The sequence below is a fragment of the Bos indicus x Bos taurus genome, chromosome 1, assembly GCF_003369695.1.
Source record: "Bos indicus x Bos taurus breed Angus x Brahman F1 hybrid chromosome 1, Bos_hybrid_MaternalHap_v2.0, whole genome shotgun sequence".
NCBI classification, from domain to species: Eukaryota; Metazoa; Chordata; class Mammalia; order Artiodactyla; family Bovidae; genus Bos; species Bos indicus x Bos taurus.
In genome coordinates, this window is record NC_040076.1 from 53,198,537 (window position 1) to 53,217,802 (window position 19,266).

At 37.6% G+C, this 19,266-nt stretch overlaps 1 protein-coding gene across 11 annotated transcripts in view; it reads left to right on the forward strand.

The window, feature by feature from the left end:
- Positions 1-19,266, forward strand: part of DZIP3 (DAZ interacting zinc finger protein 3) — a 129,892-nt gene that overhangs the window by 73,292 nt on the left and 37,334 nt on the right. The window lies entirely within an intron of this gene.

Below are 19,266 nucleotides of genomic sequence, written 5' to 3' on the forward strand. Positions count from 1 at the left end.
AAGTGGCATTAAAATGGAGGAATGTCTGATTATGAACAGTTAGGTTTAATACATGGTTTTACTGTTGTTTAGTTGCTAAGTTGTACCTGACTCTTTTGCTGACCCCATGGACTGTAGCCCACCAGGCTCCTCTGTCCATGGGATTTCCCAGGCAATAATACTGGAATGGGTTGCCATTTCCTTCTCTAGGGGATCTTCCCAACCCAGGGATCAAACTCGCATCTCCTACATTGACAGGCAGATTCTTTACCACTGAGTCACCAGGGAAGCCTGGTTCTACTGTTTTTTTTTTTTTTAATTAATTTTATTTTTAAACTTTACATAATTGTATTAGTTTTGCCAAATATCAAAATGAATCCACCACAGGTATACATGTGTTCCCCATCCTGAACCCTCCTCCCTCCTCCCTCCCCATACCATCCCTCTGGGTCGTCCCAGTGCACCAGCCCCAAGCATCCAGTATCGTGCATCGAACCTGGACTGGCATCTCATTTCATACATGATATTTTACATGTTTCCATGCCATTCTCCCAAATCTTCCCACCCTCTCCCTCTCCCACAGAGTCCATAAGACTGTTCTATACATCAGTGTCTCTTTTGCTGTCTCGTACACAGGGTTATTGTTACCATCTTTCTAAATTCCATATATATGCGTTAGTATACTGTATTGGTGTTTTTCCTTCTGGCTTACTTCACTCTGTATAATAGGCTCCAGTTTCATCCACCTCATTAGAATTGATTCAAATGTATTCTTTTTAATGGCTGAGTAATACTCCATTGTGTATATGTACCACTGCTTTCTTATCCATTCATCTGCTGATGGACATCTAGGTTGCTTCCATGTCCTGGCTATTATAAACAGTGCTGTGATGAACATTGGGGTACACGTGTCTCTTTCCCTTCTGGTTTCCTCAGTGTGTATGCCCAGCAGTGGGATTGCTGGATCATAAGGCAGTTCTATTTCCAGTTTTTTAAGGAATCTCCACACTGTTCTCCATAGTGGCTGTACTAGTTTGCATTCCCACCAACAGTGTAAGAGGGTTCCCTTTTCTCCACACCCTCTCCAACATTTATTATTTGTAGACTTTTGGATCGCAGCCATTCTGACTGGTGTGAAATGGTACCTCATAGTGGTTTTGATTTGCATTTCTCTGATAATGAGTGATGTTGAGCATCTTTTCATGTGTTAGCCATCTGTATGTCTTCTTTGGAGAAATGTCTATTTAGTTCTTTGGCCCATTTTTTGATTGGGTCATTTATTTTTCTGGAGTTGAGCTGTAGGAGTTGCTTGTATATTTTTGAGATTAGTTGTTTGTCGGTTGCTTCATTTGCTATTTTCTCCCATTCTGAAGGCTGTCTTTTCACCTTGCTAATAGTTTCCTTTGATGTGCAGAAGCTTTTAAGGTTAATTAGGTCCCAGTTGTTTATTTTTGCTTTTATTTCCAATATTCTGGGAGGTGGGTCATTGTATATCTGAAATTCCAAACTCTACTTTAGATTTTTAATTTATGCTTTTTGGTATTTGATATCAATTTTGTACCTGTATTTTCTTTATGATTTTTGTGACATTGTTTGTTTTTGTTTGTTTGTTTGTTTTCTCTCTTTATGCTTCTTCTTCCTTTTTGTTTAACATTGTATTTTTGAAATTCCAAACTCTACTCTAGATTTTTAATTTTTGCTTTTTGGTATTAGTTATCGATTTTGTACCTATATTTTCTTTATAATTTTCGCGACCTTGTTTGTTTTTCTTTGTTCGTTTTTTCTCTCTTTCTTTTCCTTCTTCTTTTCTTTAACATTGTATTTTTGAAATTCCAAACTCTACTCTAGATTTTTAATTTTTGCTTTTATGTATTTGTTACCAATTTTTTACCTTTAAGAACCCAATCTTCAGGACCCATTTTTCACTAGGGAGCGAGATTACTGGCTTGACTGCTTTCTCTCCCTTTGGATTCTCCTTTTTCTCCACCAGGTCGCCTGTATCTCCTCCCTAACCCCTCTCTACTCTACCCAACTCTGTGAATTTCTGTGTGTTCCAGATGGTGGAGAACACTTAGGGAACTGATTACTGGCTGGATCTGTCTCCCTCCTTTTCATTCCCCCCTTTTATCCTTCTGGCCACCTCTGTCTCCTTCCTCCTTCTTCTCTTCTCTGTATAACTCCGTGAACATCTCTGAGTGGTCCAGTTGTGGAGTGCACATAAGGAAGTGACTACTGCTACCCCACTCCCTCCACTATTGATTCCATCTCATCTCATTGGGGTCACCTCTAACTCCCTCCTCCCACTTCTCTTCTCCATGTAACGCTGTGAACCTCTCTGAGTGACCCTCACAGTAGAGAAACGTTTCATCTTTAATGTAGATGTTTTATCAATGGTGCGTATAGAAGGAGAAGTTTTGAAACTTCTGTAAAAATAAGACCGATAACTGGAAGCAGGAGGCTTAAGTCCAAACCCTGACTCCAGGGAACTCTTGACTCCAAGGAACATTATTTGACATCAAACGCCTCCATACCGACACTGAAACCAAGCACCACACAAGGGCCAACGAGTTCCAGGACAAGACATACCAAGCAAATTCTCCAGCAACAGAGGAACACAGCCCTGAGCTTCAAAATACAAGCTGCCCAAAGTCACCCCAATACCATAGACATCTCATAACTCATTACTGGACATTTCATTGCACTTCAGAGAGAAGAAATACAGCTCCACCCATCAGAACACCGACACAAGCTTCCCTAACCAGGAAACCTTGACAAGCCACCTGTACAAACCCACACACAGCGAGGAAAAGCCACAATAAAGAGAACTCCACAAACTGCCAGAATACAGAAAGGACACCCCAAACTCAGCAATTTAAACAAGATGAAGGGACAGAGGAATACCCAGCAGATAAAGGAACAGGATAAATGCCCACCAAACTAAACAAAAGAGGAAGAGATAGGGAATCTACCTGGTTCTACTGTTAATAGAACTTAAAACTAGTTCAAGTAGACAAGTAGCACAAATGACTTATAAATGTTCATAGCTTATTGAATATATGATTATAGAGAAGTCTATATATGTTAGATTCTGAAAATGATTTAAATTTATAATATACCCTATTTTACTTCTCTAAATCATAATATATACATTTAAATATATAAATAAATAAATTGAATTAATCACTTTGAAATTTCATTAATTTCTGCATATCACTTTCATTTTAAAAATACCTACTCTGTTTTAAAAACAGCTTCTTTTCATATTTCTACAGATAAGTTCAGAAGCATTTTTCAAATCCTAAGAAATCTTGATTTTCCCCTCTGTATCTAAGACTCTGCCAACAATGCAATAATGTACTAAAATGGTACAAACCCAAGAAGCTTCTTTTATGCCTCTTCCTGTTGTTTGAGAGTTGTAAAATGAGCAAGTTACAGTCTGTAGCAGTTTTAGCAAGAAGTCTCTTAATAGCTTAAAAAATTACAAGAGAAAGTCAAGAGTATTTTTTTATTGGCTTAATTTTTTTAATCAAGACTGGATTAATAATTTTAGAGCAATTTTTTGATTCAGAGCAAAATTGAAAGTTACAGAGATCTCCCATATACTTTCTTACTCCAAACATGCATGTAGCCTCTTCACAACCAACATCCCCTTGCATAGTGTTACATTTGTTACAGCTGATGGGCCTGCATCCATAGATCATAATTACCCAGAGTCCATACTTTACAGTTTGGTTCACTCTTGTACATTTCAGTGGATTTGGACTCAAGATGATTTTTTTATTATTTCTGGCTTGAAACATAAAGTCTAGATTAAATTATAAACAGAGTGAAAGTATTTGCCCAACTGCAAATTCATCTTATTATACATGAATTTACATTATGTATATACACAAACTTTAGTCATAAATGAAATTTTACACAATGAAGGTAAATTTACAAAATACTTATTAAAGTCAAGAAAAAGATAAAGATTTTTATTCTAATTGGATCAGTAAAATATCAGTATCATTTTCATAATTATTGAAAGTTATCTTAAAATTAAATTTTAAAAATTAAATTATGTTTTTAAAACACATGAGTGTAAATATTTTTTCCTTGCATTTAGACAGTTCTTATCTAGTAAAACACAGCCTTGTAAATTGGTTTAGCTGATGTTTTTTATTTTTGCCAAAACATTGGTAAGTTCCAGGTCTAATACAGTGTAAGACTGATCAAATATATCTACAGCTATCAGACCACTGATCCAAACTCCAAGAGTTACAGTGTATATCTTCCTTACTTCCAAAGGATTAAAATATGATAATACTCAGATTGTCAATTTTAGCTAAATGGAAAGCCCACTCCTGTGTCAAATTGAAATTAAACGGAATAAACACAAGCAGAAATAATGTAATCACTACTTCAAAATTTATACACTAGTAATATTAAAAATTTCTTATAAAGTCAGCAACTATTTATGGATTTTTTTTAAATTTAATTTTATTTTTAAACTTTACATAATTGTATTAGTTTTGCCAAATATCAAAATGAATCCATCACAGGTATACATGTGCTCCTCATCCTGAACCCTCCTCCCTCCTCCCTCCCCATACCATCCCTCTGGGTTGTCCCAGTGCACCAGCCCCAAGCATCCAGTATCGTGCATTGAACCTGGACTGGCATCTCGTTTCATACATGATATTTTACATGTTTCAATGCCATTCTCCCAAATCTTCCCACCCTCTCCCTCTCCCACAGAGTCCATAAGACTGTTCCATACATCAGCATCACTTTTGCTGTCTCGTACACAGGGTTATTGTTATCATCTTTCTAAATTCCATATATATGCGTTAGTATACTGTATTGGTGTTTTTCCTTCTGGCTTACTTCACTCTGTATAATAGGCTCCAGTTTCATCCACCTCATTAGAACTCATTCAAATGTATTCTTTTTAATGGCTGAGTAATACTCCATTGTGTATATGTACCACTGCTTTCTTATCCATTCATCTGCTGATGGACATCTAGGATGTTTCCATGTCCTGGCTATTATAAACAGTGCTGCGATGAACATTGGGGTACACGTGTCTCTTTCCCTTCTGGTTTCCTCAGTGTGTATGCCCAGCAGTGGGATTGCTGGATCGTAAGGCAGTTCCATTTCCAGTTTTTTAAGGAATCTCCACACTGTTCTCCATAGTGGCTGTACTAGTTTGCATTCCCACCAACAGTGTAAGAGGGTTCCCTTTCCTCCACACCCTCTCCAACATTTATTATTTGTAGACTTTTGGATTGCAGCCATTCTGACTGGTGTGAAATGGTACCTCATAGTGGTCTTGATTTGCATTTCTCTGATAATGAGTGATGTTGAGCATCTTTTCATGTGTTTGTTAGCCATCTGTATGTCTTCTTTGGAGAAATGTCTATTTAGTTCTTTGGCCCATTTTTTGATTGGGTCATTTATTTTTCTGGAGTTGAGCTGTAGGAGTTGCTTGTATATTTTTGAGATTAGTTGTTTGTCAGTTGCTTCATTTGCTATTATTTTCTCCCATTCTGAAGGCTGTCTTTTCACCTTGCTAATAATTTCCTTTGATGTGCAGAAGCTTTTAAGGTTAATTAGGTCCCATTTGTTTATTTTTGCTTTTATTTCCGATATTCTGGGAGGTGGGTCATAGAGGATCCTGCTGTGATGTATGTCAGAGAGTGTTTTGCCTATGTTCTCCTCTAGGAGTTTTACAGTTTCTGGTCTTATGTTTAGATCTTTAATCCATTTTGAGTTTATTTTTGTGTATGGTGTTAGAAAGTGTTCTAGTTTCATTCTTTTACAAGTGGTTGACCAGTTTTCCCAGCACCACTTGTTAAAGAGATTGTCTTTAATCCATTGTATATTCTTGCCTCCTTTGTCAAAGATAAGGTGTCCATATATGAGTGGATTCATCTCTGCGCTTTCTATTTTGTTCCATTGATCTATATTTCTGTCTTTGTGCCAGTACCATACTGTCTTGATAACTGTGGCTTTGTAGTAGAGCCTGAAGTCAGGTAGGTTGATTCCTCCAGTTCCATTCTTCTTTCTCAAGATCGCTTTGGCTATTCGAGGTTTTTTGTATTTCCATACAAATTGTGAAATTATTTGTTCTAGCTCTGTGAAGAATACTGTTGGTAGCTTGATAGGGATTGCATTGAATCTATAAATTGCTTTGGGTAGTATACTCATTTTCACTATATTGATTCTTCCAATCCATGCACATGGTATATTTCTCCATCTATTAGTGTCCTCTTTGATTTCTTTCACCAGTGTTTTATAGTTTTCTATATATAGGTCTTTAGTTTCTTTAGGTAGATATATTCCTAAGTATTTTATTCTTTCCGTTGGAATGGTGAATGGAATTGTTTCCTTAATTTCTCTTTCTGTTTTCTCATTATTAGTGTATAGGAATGCAAGGGATTTCTGTGTGTTGCTTTTATATCCTGCAACTTTACTATAGTCATTGATTAGTTCTAGTAATTTTCTGGTGGAGTCTTTAGGGTTTTCTATGTAGAAGATCATGTCATCTGCAAACAGTGAGAGTTTTACTTCTTCTTTTCCAATTTGGATTCCTTTTATTTCTTTTTCTGCTCTGATTGCTGTGGCCAAAACTTCCAAAACTATGTTGAATAGTAATGGTGAAAGTGGGCACCCTTGTCTTGTTCCCGACTTTAGGGGAAATGTTTTCAATTTTTCACCATTGAGGATAATGTTTGCTGTGGGTTTATCATATATAGCTTTTATTATGTTGAGGTATGTTCCTTCTATTCCTGCTTTCTGGAGAGTTTTTATCATAAATGAGTGTTGAATTTTGTCAAAGGCTTTCTCTGCATCTATTGAGATAATCATATGGTTTTTATTTTTCAATTTGTTAATGTGGTGTATTACATTGATTGATTTGCAGATATTGAAGAATCCTTGCATCCCTGGGATAAAGCCCACTTGGTCATGGTGTATGATCTTTTTAATGTGTTGCTGGATTCTGGTTGCTAGAACTTTGTTAAGGATTTTTGCATCTATGTTCATCAGTGATATTGGCCTGTAGTTTTCTTTTTTTGTGGGATCTTTGTCAGGTTTTGGTATTAGGGTGATGGTGGCCTCATAGAATGAGTTTGGAAGTTTACCTTCCTCTGCAATTTTCTGGAAGAGTTTGAGCAGGATAGGTGTTAGCTCTTCTCTAAATTTTTGGTAGAATTCAGCTGTGAAGCCATCTGGACCTGGGCTTTTGTTTGCTGGAAGATTTTTGATTACAGTTTCAATTTCCGTGCTTGTGATGGGTCTGTTATGATTTTCTATTTCTTCCTGGTCGAGTTTTGTAAAGTTGTACTTTTCTAAGAATTTGTCCATTTCTTCCACGTTGTCCATTTTATTGGCATATAATTGTTGATAGTAGTCTCTTATGATCCTTTGTATTTCTGTGTTGTCTGTTGTGATCTCTCCATTTTCATTTTTAATTTTATTGATTTGATTTTTCTCCCTTTGTTTCTTGATGAGTCTGGCTAATGGTTTGTCAATTTTATTTATCCTTTCAAAGAACCAGCTTTTGGTTTTGTTGATTTTTGCTATGGTCTCTTTTGTTTCTTTTGCATTTATTTCTGCTCTAATTTTTAAGATTTCTTTCCTTCTACTAACCCTGGGGTTCTTCATTTCTTCCTTTTCTAGTTGCTTTAGGTGTAGAGTTAGGTTATTTATTTGACTTTTTTCTTGTTTCTTGAGGTGTGCCTGTATTGCTATGAACTTTCCCCTAAGGACTGCTTTTACCGTGTCCCACAGGTTTTGGGTTGTTGTGTTTTCATTTTCATTCGTTTCTATGCAAATTTTGATTTCTTTTTTGATTTCTTCTGTGATTTGTTGGTTATTCAGCAGCGTGTTGTTCAGCCTCCATATGTTGGAATTTTTAATAGTTTTTCTCCTGTAATTGAGATCTAATCTTACTGCATTGTGGTCAGAAAAGATGCTTGGAATGATTTCTATTTTTTTGAATTTACCAAGGCTAGCTTTATGGCCCAGGATGTGATCTATCCTGGAGAAGGTTCCATGTGCGCTTGAGAAAAAGGTGAAATTCATTGTTTTGGGATGAAATGTCCTATAGATATCAATTAGGTCTAACTGGTCTATTGTATCATTTAAAGTTTGTGTTTCCTTGTTAATTTTCTGTTTAGTTGATCTATCCATAGGTGTGAGTGGGGTATTAAAGTCTCCCACTATTATTGTGTTATTGTTAATTTCTCCTTTCATACTTGTTAGCATTTGTCTTACATATTGTGGTGCTCCCATGTTGGGTGCATATATATTTATAAGTGTTATATCTTCTTCTTGGATTGATCCTTTGATCATTAGGTAGTGACCTTCTTTGTCTCTTTTCACAGCCTTGGTTTTAAAGTCTATTTTATCTGATATGAGTATTGCTACTCCTGCTTTCTTTTGGTCCCTATTTGCATGGAAAATCTTTTTCCAGCCCTTCACTTTCAGTCTGTATGTGTCCCCTGTTTTGAGGTGGGTCTCTTGTAGACAACATATGTAGGGGTCTTGTTTTTGTATCCATTCAGCCAGTCTTTGTCTTTTGGTTGGGGCATTCAACCCATTTACGTTTAAGGTAATTACTGATAAGTATGATCCCGTTGCCATTTACTTTATTGTTTTGGGTTCGAATTTATACACCGTTTTTGTTTCCTGTCTAGAGAATATCCTTTAGTATTTGTTGGAGAGCTGGTTTGGTGGTGCAGAATTCTCTCAGCTTTTGCTTGTCTGAAAAGCTTTTGATTTCTCCTTCATACTTGAATGAGATCCTTGCTGGGTACAATAATCTGGGCTGTAGGTTATTTTCTTTCATCATTTTAAGTATGTCTTGCCATTCCCTCCTGGCTTGAAGAGTTTCTATTGAAAGATCAGCTGTTATCCTTATGGGAATTCCCTTGTGTGTTATTTGTTGTTTTTCCCTTGCTGCTTTTAATATTTGTTCTTTGTGTTTGATCTTTGTTAATTTGATTAATATGTGTCTTGGGGTGTTTCGCCTTGGGTTTATCCTGATTGGGACTCTCTGGGTTTCTTGGACTTGGGTGATTATTTCCTTCCCCATTTTAGGGAAGTTTTCAACTATTATCTCCTCTTCTCATGGTCTTTCTTTTTGTCTTCTTCTTCTGGGACCCCTATGATTCGAATGTTGTAGCGTTTAATATTGTCCTGGAGGTCTCTGAGATTGTCCTCATTTCTTTTAATTCGTTTTTCTTTTATCCTCTCTGATTCATTTATTTCTACCATTCTATCTTCTAATTCACTAATCCTATCTTCTGCCTCTGTTATTCTACTATTTGTTGCCTCCAGAGTATTTTTAATTTCATTTATTGCATTATTCATTTTATATTGACTCTCTTTTATTTCTTGTAGGTCGTTGTTAAACCTTTCTTGTATCTTCTCAATCTTAGTCTCCAAGCTATTTATCTGTGATTCCATTTTGATTTCAAGATTTTGGATCAATTTCACTATCATTATTTGGAATTCTTTATCAGGTAGATTCCCTATCTCTTCCTCTTTTGTTTGGTTTGGTGGGCTTTTATCCTGTTCCTTTATCTGCTGGGTATTCCTCTGTCTCTTCATCTTGTTTAAATTGCTGAGTTTGGGGTGTCCTTTCTATATTCTGGCAGTTTGTGGAGTTCTCTTTATTGTGGCATTTCCTCGCTGTGTGTGGGTTTGTACAGGTGGCTTGTCAAGGTTTCCTGGTTAGGGAAGCTTGTGTCGGTGTTCTGGTGGGTGTCCAGTAATGAGTTATGAGATGTCTATGGTTTGGGGTGACTTTGGGCAGCTTGTATCTTGAAGCTCAGGGCTGTGCTCCTTTGTTGCTGGGGAATTTGCTTGGTATGTCTTGCCCTGGAACTTGTTGGCCCTTGTGTAGTGCTTGGTTTCAGTGTTGATTTGGAGGCATTTGATGAGCTCCTGTCAATTAATGTTCCTTGGAGTCAGGAGTTCCCTGGAGTCAGGGTTTGGACTTAAGCCTCCTGCTTCCAGTTATCGGTCTTATTTTTACAGTAGTTTCAAAACTTCTCCTTCTATACAGCACCATTGATAAAACATCTACATTAAAGATGAAAGGTTTCTCTACTGTGAGGGTCACTCAGAGAGGTTCACAGCATTACATGGAGAAGAGAAGAGGGAGGAGGGAGTTAGAGGTGACCCAAATGAGATGAGGTGGAATCAATAGTGGAGGGAGTGGGGTAGCAGTAGTCACTTCCTTATGTGCACTCCACAACTGGACCACTCAGAGATGTTCACGGAGTTACACAGAGAAGAGAAGAAGGAGGAAGGAGACAGAGGTGGCCTGAGGGATAAAAGGGGGGAATGAAAAGGAGGGAGACAGATCCAGCCAGTAATCAGTTCCCTAAGTGTTCTCCACCATCTGGAACACACATAAACTCACAGAGTTGGGTAGAGTAGAGAGGGGTTAGGGAGGAGACACAGGCGACCTGGTGGAGAAAAAGGAGAGTCCAAAGGGAGAGAGAGTAGTCAAGCCAGTAATCTCGCTCCATAGTGAAAAATGGGTCCTGAACATTGGGTTCTTAAAGGTAAAAAATTGGTAACAAATACATAAAAGCAAAAATTAAAAATCTAGAGTAGAGTTTGGAATTTCAAAAATACGATGTTAAAGAAAAGAAGGAAAAGAAAGAGAGAAAAAACGAACAAAGAAAAACAAAAAAGGTCGCAAAAATTATAAAGAAAATACAGGTACAAAAGTGATAACTAATACCAAAAAGCAAAAATTAAAAATCTAGAGTAGAGTTTGGAATTTCAAAAATACAATGTTAAAAAAAAGTAAGAAGAAACATAAAGAGAGAAAAGAAACAAACAAAAGCAATGTTGCAAAAATCATAAAGAAAATACAGGTACAAATTTGATATCAAATACCAAAAAGCATAAATTAAAAATCTAGAGTAGAGTTTGAAATTTCAGATATACAATGTTATATAAAAGAAGAAGAGAATTAAACAGAAAAAAAAAAGTCACAGAAATTATAAAAAAAACTGTAGGTACAAAATTGATAACATATACCAAAAAGCTAAAATTAAAAAACTAGAGTAGAGTTTGGAATTTCAAAAATACAATATTAAAGAAAAGAAGAAGGAAAAAAAAAAACAAGGTCAAAAAATTATAAAATACATATATATGAAGTTTGCTGAAGAAGAAAAAAATAGGGTCTTTTTTTTTTTTTGCAAAGTAATAGGTTATAAAAGTGAAAATTAAAGGAACAATAGAGGACTTAAAAAAATTTTTTTTAATTAAAAAAGAAAGAAAGAAAGAAAGAATGATCGTAAAAATAGTAAAAATATATCTAGGACTTTCTCTGGTTTTGTTGTATGGTGGGTTCAGTTCATTTTTGGCTAGTTCCTTGGTCCAACTTATATTTCTCAATATCTATAGGCCCCTTCCTATGTAGTCCGTAGTAACCACGGGGTTTTAATCTATTGCCTGTAGCTTCCAAGGCGTTTCCCTCTGTTATAACTTCTTCTGTTTGCGGGTCTCTTCAGTGTCTGGCTTCCGCCCTGACACAAAGGGGACGGTGGGGGAAACTTTTTTTTTTTTTAGGCTCACTTGTTCAGTCGCGCTGTGGGGAGGGAGGGAGGGATGCTGCAAACAAATAACACTGGCGTGCGCTCGCAGTGCCTCAGCCACACTGGGTCTGCCCCCACTCACGGCGCATGTAGCCTCCCTGCCCACACTGCTCGGGCTCTAGGTTGTTTCGCCGAGAACAATCCGAGGCCAGCCCTGGGCTGCATGTACCTCCCAGGTCCAAGCCGCTCAGGTTCAGGCACTCGGGTAGTCCTCAGAGGCGCAGACTCTGTTGGGCCTGCATTTTGTGCTCTTCCCAGGTCCGAGCAGCTCAGGTGATGAGGTGTTTGGCGAACGCCAATGCTGCGACTTATCGCCTCCCCGCCACTCGGTTATCTGGGTGTAAAACCGGCGCACCTTCTCAGGCAGATGTTGACCGTCCAGACCCCCAAGCAGTTTTAGCTAGCAAAGAAGCCTGCTTACAGTTTTATAGATAATGTCTCTCTGGGGCTGCGATTGTCCCCTTCCGGCTCTGGCTGCCTGTTACCGGAGGGGGAAGGTCTGCAGCCGACTATCTCTGTTCGGTCCTTTGTTCCGTGCGCGGGCCTGGTGGTGTCTTAGGTTGGGGCTGGCTTTTTGCGTGGTAGATATCCCACAGTCTGGTTTGCTAGCCCAAATTATTTCGCTCAGATAGCGCTCAGGGTATTCAGGCCAGATTCTTACTCTGAGCGATGCAGCCCGCGCCGCGCCTCCCTGCCCAGCCCCCGCTTGCTAATGGCGTGTGCAGGCGTCTGCGCTGCTTCTCCGCTGGGGGAGTTACCGTAGGGCTCGCAATCTGCGAGTTTTAATTGTTTATTTTTTCTCCCTGTTATGTTGCCCTCTGTGCTTCCAAAGCTTGGCACAGATTCGGCAGTGATAAGGTTTCCTGGTGTTTGGAAACTTCTCTCTTTTTAAGACTCCCTTCCCGGGACGGAACTCCGTCCCTCCCTCTTTTGTCTCTTTTTTTTGTCTTTTATATTTTTTCCTACCTCCTTTCGAAGAGTTGGGTTGCTTTTCTGGGTGCCTGATGTCCTCTGCCGGCATTCAGAAGTTGTTTTGTGGAATTTACTCGACGTTTAAATGCTCTTTTGATGAATTTGTGGGGGAGAAAGTGTTCTCCCCATCCTACTCCTCCGCCATCTTGGCTCCTCCCCTATTTATGGATTTTTATAAAACATTCTTAGTTTATTTCCAATTTATTTTATTAAAAAATTGAGATACCTTGAAAATAAAATAATAAGTTTATCAAGAAAGAATTTGGACACTAGAAGAGAGATCATATCCTTTATCTAAATTTTGAAGTATAAACCTAAAAAATGCTGAAAATTTTTCATATGACTATTTCATATACAGTAGTCCTGTTATACTCAATTGCTGTTATAGTAGGAAAGAATTGTCTAGTGTAATGTAAGCAACCAGTTATAAAAAGCTGAGTCCATCAAATTATCTAATCACGTGTTCTCCACATGAAAAATTCTAGTATGTAGAAATTTGTGTGATACAGAGTGACTACAGAATCCTTATGCATGAAATTATATCCTCTGTTAATTATTTGATTTTCAGCATGTCTACCTAACAATATTTGAGGTACTAAAAACACCTATGAGGGATTCTCTGGATAAAGATGACAAAAAGAATAATTTATGTAGCAAATACAGGGGATAATAAAATAACTTCTAACTAGTATGTATAGTAGTAAATTGTAAATAACTCTTGAGAGTTAGTTATTTCTTTCTTTCATCCCAATTTTATTCCCAACTCGGAGGAACTGACGTTAGAAGTAGAAAAGGAAGGTAAAGCAGATGGCAAAAGAATAGAAGCATTGAGGGAAAAAAATATGGCAGGAAATAAGCTCTTCAAAGTGGATGTCCTCTCTAAAGGGAAGTTGCTGAGATGCATGTAAGACAGGCTGATACATAAAGTTGGCATAAAGTTATCCTGGAAAGAGCTTAAAAGGAATTTTAGAAAGATAGGTATCTCCTGCTTTCTGAAGTTCACTTGATACCACTTTGTCTTTATGAAAGACCTGCATTAATATCTGTTTATGCTAACCAAAAGAAATCTGAAGAGGATTTTTGCTTATACAAAAAAAGTTACAGGCTTACTTCGTTTTATTGCACTTTGCTTTACTGTACTTTGCAGATACTGAATTTTTCACAAATAGAAGGTTTGTGGCAGCTCTGCATCAAACAAATCTAGTGGCACCATTTTCCCAATGGCATTTACTCACTTTGTTTCTGTGTTGCATTTTGGTAATTCTCACAATATTTCAAACTTCTAAATTATTATCATTTTGTCATTGTGATCTGTGATCAGTTATCTTTTTTTAGGTATAGTTGATTTACAGTATTATGTTATTTTGGGGTACACAACATAGTGATTCAAAATTTTTATTGGTTATACTCCATTCGAAGTTATTATAAAATATTGGCTATATTCCCTGTGCTATATAATATATCCTTGTACTTTATTTTATACACAGTAGTTTGTATATCTTAACCCTCTCTTCCTGTGGTGTCCCTCCCTACTTCCCTATCCCTATTGGTAACAACTAGTTTGTCCACTATATATTTGCATCTGTTTCTATTTTGTTATATTTATTCATTTGTTTTACTTTTTAGATTCCATATGTAAGTGATAACATATAGTATTTGTCTTTCTCTGACTTTTTTCACTAATCCTAATGCTCTCTAGATACATCCATGTTGTCGCAAATGTAGAATTTCATTCTTTTTTCTGGCTGAGTAGTATTCCATTGTGTATATAAACCATAGTTTCTTTATCCATTCATCTCTTGATGGACATTTAGGTTGCTTCCATATCTTGGCTATCATAAATAATGCTTCTGTGAACATTGGGGTGCATGTATAGTTTCAAATTAGCATTTTCATTTTCTTTTCCTGTATGCTCAGGAGTGGAGTTGCTGTATCATGTGGTCATTGTACTGTTGGTTTCCTGAGGAACCTCTGTACTGTTCTCCATAGTGGCTACACCAGCTTCCATCCCCACCAATGGTGTACAGTGTTCTTTTTCTCCACATTCTTGCTGACATATATTTGTGGTCTTCTTGATCATGGCCATTCTGCTACATGTGGGGTCATCTCATTATGGTTTTGATTTGCATTTCTTTGATGATTAGCAGTGTTGAGCGTCTTTTCATATGCCTTTTGGCCACCTGTATATCTTCTTTGAAAAAATGTCTATTCAGGTCTTCTGCCCATTATTTAGTCAGGTTATTTGGGTTTTCTTTTTTTTTATATACTGAATTGTATGAACTGTTTGTTTTGGAGATTAGCCCCTTTTTAGTCATATTGTTTGCAAATATTTTCTCCCATTCAGTAAGTTGTCTTCTCATTTTGGTCAGTGGTTTCCTTTGCTCTGCGAAAGTTTTTAATTAGGTCCCATTTGTTTACTTTTGCTTTTCTTTCCTGTGCTTTAGTTCAGTTGGTCAGTCGTGTCCGACTCTTTGCGACCCCATGAACCACAGCACGCCAGGCCTCCCTGTCCATCACCAACTCCTGGAATCTACCCAAACCCATGTCCATAGAGTCAGTGATGGCATCCAGTCATCTCATCCTCTGTTGTCCCCTTCTCCTCCTGCCCTCAATCTTTCCTAGCATCAGGGTCTTTTCAAATGAGTTACCTCTTCACATCAGGTGGCCAAAGAATGGGAAAGACTAGAGATCTCTTCAAGAAAATTAGTGATACCAAGGGAACATTTCATGCAAAGATGGGCTCAATGAAGGACAGAAATGGTACCCACTTTGTGGAGAAATTTTATCATAAACAGATATTGAATTTTGTCAAAAGCTTTCTCTGCATCTATTGAGATGACCATATGATTTTTGTTCTTCAGTCATTGTGGTATATTACATTGAGTAATTTGTAAATATTGAACCATCTTTGCATCCCTGGGTTAAATCCCACTTGAGGCGATCAGTGAGCTTTGATGTTAATATTGCAGTTGTTTGGGGCTGGTACAAATCATGCCCATATTAGATGGTGACCTTAAAAGATAAATGTGTATTCTGACTTCTCTACCAACCAGGGCTCCCCTGGTGGCTCAGTTGGTAAAGAATCCATCTGCAGTGTGGGAAACCTGGGATCATTCCCTGGGTTGGGAAGATCCCCTGGAGAAGCGAAGAGCTACCCACTTCAGTATTCTGGCCAGGAGAATTGCATGGACTGCACAGTCCATGGGGTCACAAAGAGTCAGACATCACTGAGCGACTTTCACTCACCAACCAGCTATTCCCTCATCTCTGTCCCTCTCCTTGGGTTTTCCTGTTCCCTGAGATGCAACAGTTGTTGAAATAGAGCAATTAATAACCTTGCAATAGCCGCTAAGTGTTCTAATGAAAGGAAGAGTTGCAGGTCTCTCGTTGCAAATCAAAAGCTAGAAATGATTAAGCTTAGTGAGGAAGTTCTATTGAAAACTGTAATAGGCCTAAAGCTAGGCCTCTTATGCCAAACACTTAGCCAAGTTGTGAATGCAAAGGAAAAATACTTGAAAGAAATTAGAAGTGCTACTCCAGTGAACACAGGAGTGATCAGAAAGTGAAACAGCCTTATTGTTGATATAGAGAAAACTTTAGTGTTCTGGATAGAATATTAAATCAGCCACAACAGTCCCTTAAACTGAAGCCTAATCTAGAGGAAGGCACTTCAGTTCTGTAAAAGCTGAGAGAGGTGAGGAAACTGCAGAAGAAAAGTTTGGAGCCAGCAGAGGTTGGTTCAAGGAAAGAAGCCATCTCTATCATTTCAGATTATAAGGTGAAGCAGCAAGTGCTAATGTGGAAGCTGCAGAAGGTTATCCAGAAGACCTCGCGAATATAACTAATGTAGGTGACTATACCAAACAACAGATTTTCAGTGTAGTCAATACAGCCTTCTATTGGAAGAAGATGCCATCTAGGGCTTTCATCTAGCTAGAGAAGAAAAGTAATGCCTGTCTTCAAAACTCCAAGACACAGGCTGACTCTCTTGTTGGGGGCTGATGTAGCTAGTAATTTTAAGTAGAAGCCAGTGCTTATTTACCATTCTGAAAATCCTAGCAAAAAGAATTGTGCTAAATCAACTCTGCCCTCTAGAAATGGAACAACATATCTGGATGACAACACATCTCTTTACAACATGGTTTACTAAATATTTTAAGCCTACTCTAGAGACTTACTGCTTAGAAGGAAAGATTTCTTTCAAAATATTACTGCTCATTGACAGTATATCTGGTCACCCAGGAGCTCTGATGGAAATCTACAATGATATTAATATTGTTTTCATGCCTGCTAACACAACATCCATTCTGCAGCCTGTGGATGAAGGAGTCATTTCAACTTTCAAGTCTTATTATTTAAGAAATACATTTTGAGAGGCTTCAGTTGCCATAAATAGCGATTCCTTTGATGAATTTGGGAAAAGTCAATTGAAAACCTCTGGAAGGATTCACCTTTCTAGATGCCATTAAAAATATTAATAATTAATGGAAAGAGGTAAAAATATCAACATTAACAGGAGTTTGGAAGAAGCTGATTCCAGCCCTCATATGACACTGATGGATTTAAGACTTCAGTAGAGAAAGTAATTGCAGATGTGAAAATAGCAAGAGAACTAGAAATAGAAGTGGAGCTTGAAGATGTGACTGAATTGCTACAATCTCATGATAAAACTTTAATGGGTGAAGAGTTGCTTCCTTCAGTTGAGCAAAGAAAGTAGTTTCCTGAGATGAAATCTACTCCTGGTGATAGTTCCATAAATACTGTTGAAATGACAACAAAGGATTAGAAGATGACATAAACTTAACTGCAGAGTCTGAGAGGACTGATTCCAATTTTGAAAGAAGATCTACTGTGGGTGAAATGCTGTCAAAACAGCATTGCATGCTACAGAGAAATCATTTGTGAAAGAAAGAGTTGATCAACGTGATAAACTTTGTTGTTGTCTTATTTTAAGAAATTAGCACAGCCTTTGCCACTTTTAGCAACCGTCACCCTGATTAGTCGGCAGCCGTCAACACCAAGACAAGACCATATACCAAAGAAAAGATTGCAGTTTGCTGAAAATTTAGATGATGGTTAGTATTTTTAACAATAAAGTTTTTACAATTAAATTATACACATTCTTTTTTTAAGACATAATGTTATTATCACACACTTACTTGCATGCAATATAGTATAAACATAATTTTTATATGTACCAGGAAATCCAAAAATTTATGTGACTTGCTTTATTGCAATATTCACCTTATTGAGGTTGTCTGGAACCAAACCTTCATTACATCTAAGGTGTGCCTGTAACTATTTCTTCAGTTTGTATAGTTCCTTTTGGAGAAGGAAATGGCAACCCACTCCAGTGTTCTTGCCTGGAGAATCCTATGGACAGAGGGGCCTGGTGGGCTGTGGTCTATGGGGTTGCAAAGAGTTGGACACGACTAAGTAACTAACACATGCCATTTCAGCTTTGGAAAGGTGTCATAAAAATGATGTACTTTTGGGCAGCTGGGGAACTGATTATTACTAGATGTATTCATTCAGTTCAGTTCAGTTCAGTTCCATCGCTCAGTCGTGTCCGACTCTTTGTGACCCCATGAATCACAGCACACCAGGCCTCCCTGTCCATCACCAACTCCGGGAGTTCACTCAAACTCATGTCCATCGAGTCAGTGATGCCATCCAGCCATCTCATCCTCTGTCGTCCCCTTTTCCTCCTGCCCTCAATCTCTCCCAGCATCAGTCTTTTCTAATGAGTCAACTCTTCGCATCAGGTGGCCATAGTATTGGAGTTTCAGCTTTAGCATCAGTCCTTCCAAAGAACACCCAGGACTGATCTCCTTTAGGTTGGATCTCCTTGCAGTCCAAGGGACTCTCAAGAGTCTTCTCCAACACCACAGTTCAAAAGCATCAATTCTTCGGCACTCAGCTTTCTTCACAGTCCAACTCTCACATCCATACATGACCACTGGAAAAACCATAGCCTTGACTAGATGGACCTTTGTTGGCAAAGTAATATCTTTGCTTTTCAATATGATATCTAGGTTGATTATAACTTTCCTTCCAAGATGTATTCATTATGAACAACCAAAGCTGTTTTCAATTTAGTTATTCAGGTACACTCAAGGCAGGAGTTGATAATTCTAAATTGTAGAATCAAATTGGCACTGGACATTGATCAGACAATGAAATGCAAAAATCCTCTTAGTATGCAGACAGCAAAGCAAAACAAATTAGTAAGTTTATCATAGAATCTGTGGGGAAAGAGACTAGAATTTTTTTGTAAACAAGAGATGATAGTAGAAATTAATACTGTAATTTACAGTAGTAGTAGAAGGGTGATATATGAGTAATTAATATGTTGTGTCATTGATTTTACCTTTATTTAAAAGTTGCCTTTATAGTTTTGTTTTAATGAAAATAAAATTTAGGGCTATTTAACTTTTCCTCCCAATTGTGATCTCCCTAGCATTTTTTTCCCTGTAAGATTCTTAGTATATCAGTCTGCTTTCTCTTTACATGTAGATTTTTCAAGAATGCTTGTAATTAGTGTCAGATTTCATAAATGAGAATTACATATACCCTGTCCTAAGATATAGCAATAGGTACAAACTCAACCTCAACACTCATTTCCATTATCTGAATTTGTGTGTGTGTGTTTCATGACTCAGTGGTTAGATAACAAAATCGATTTGGTAGGCCACGGCTATAATTTTAGAAA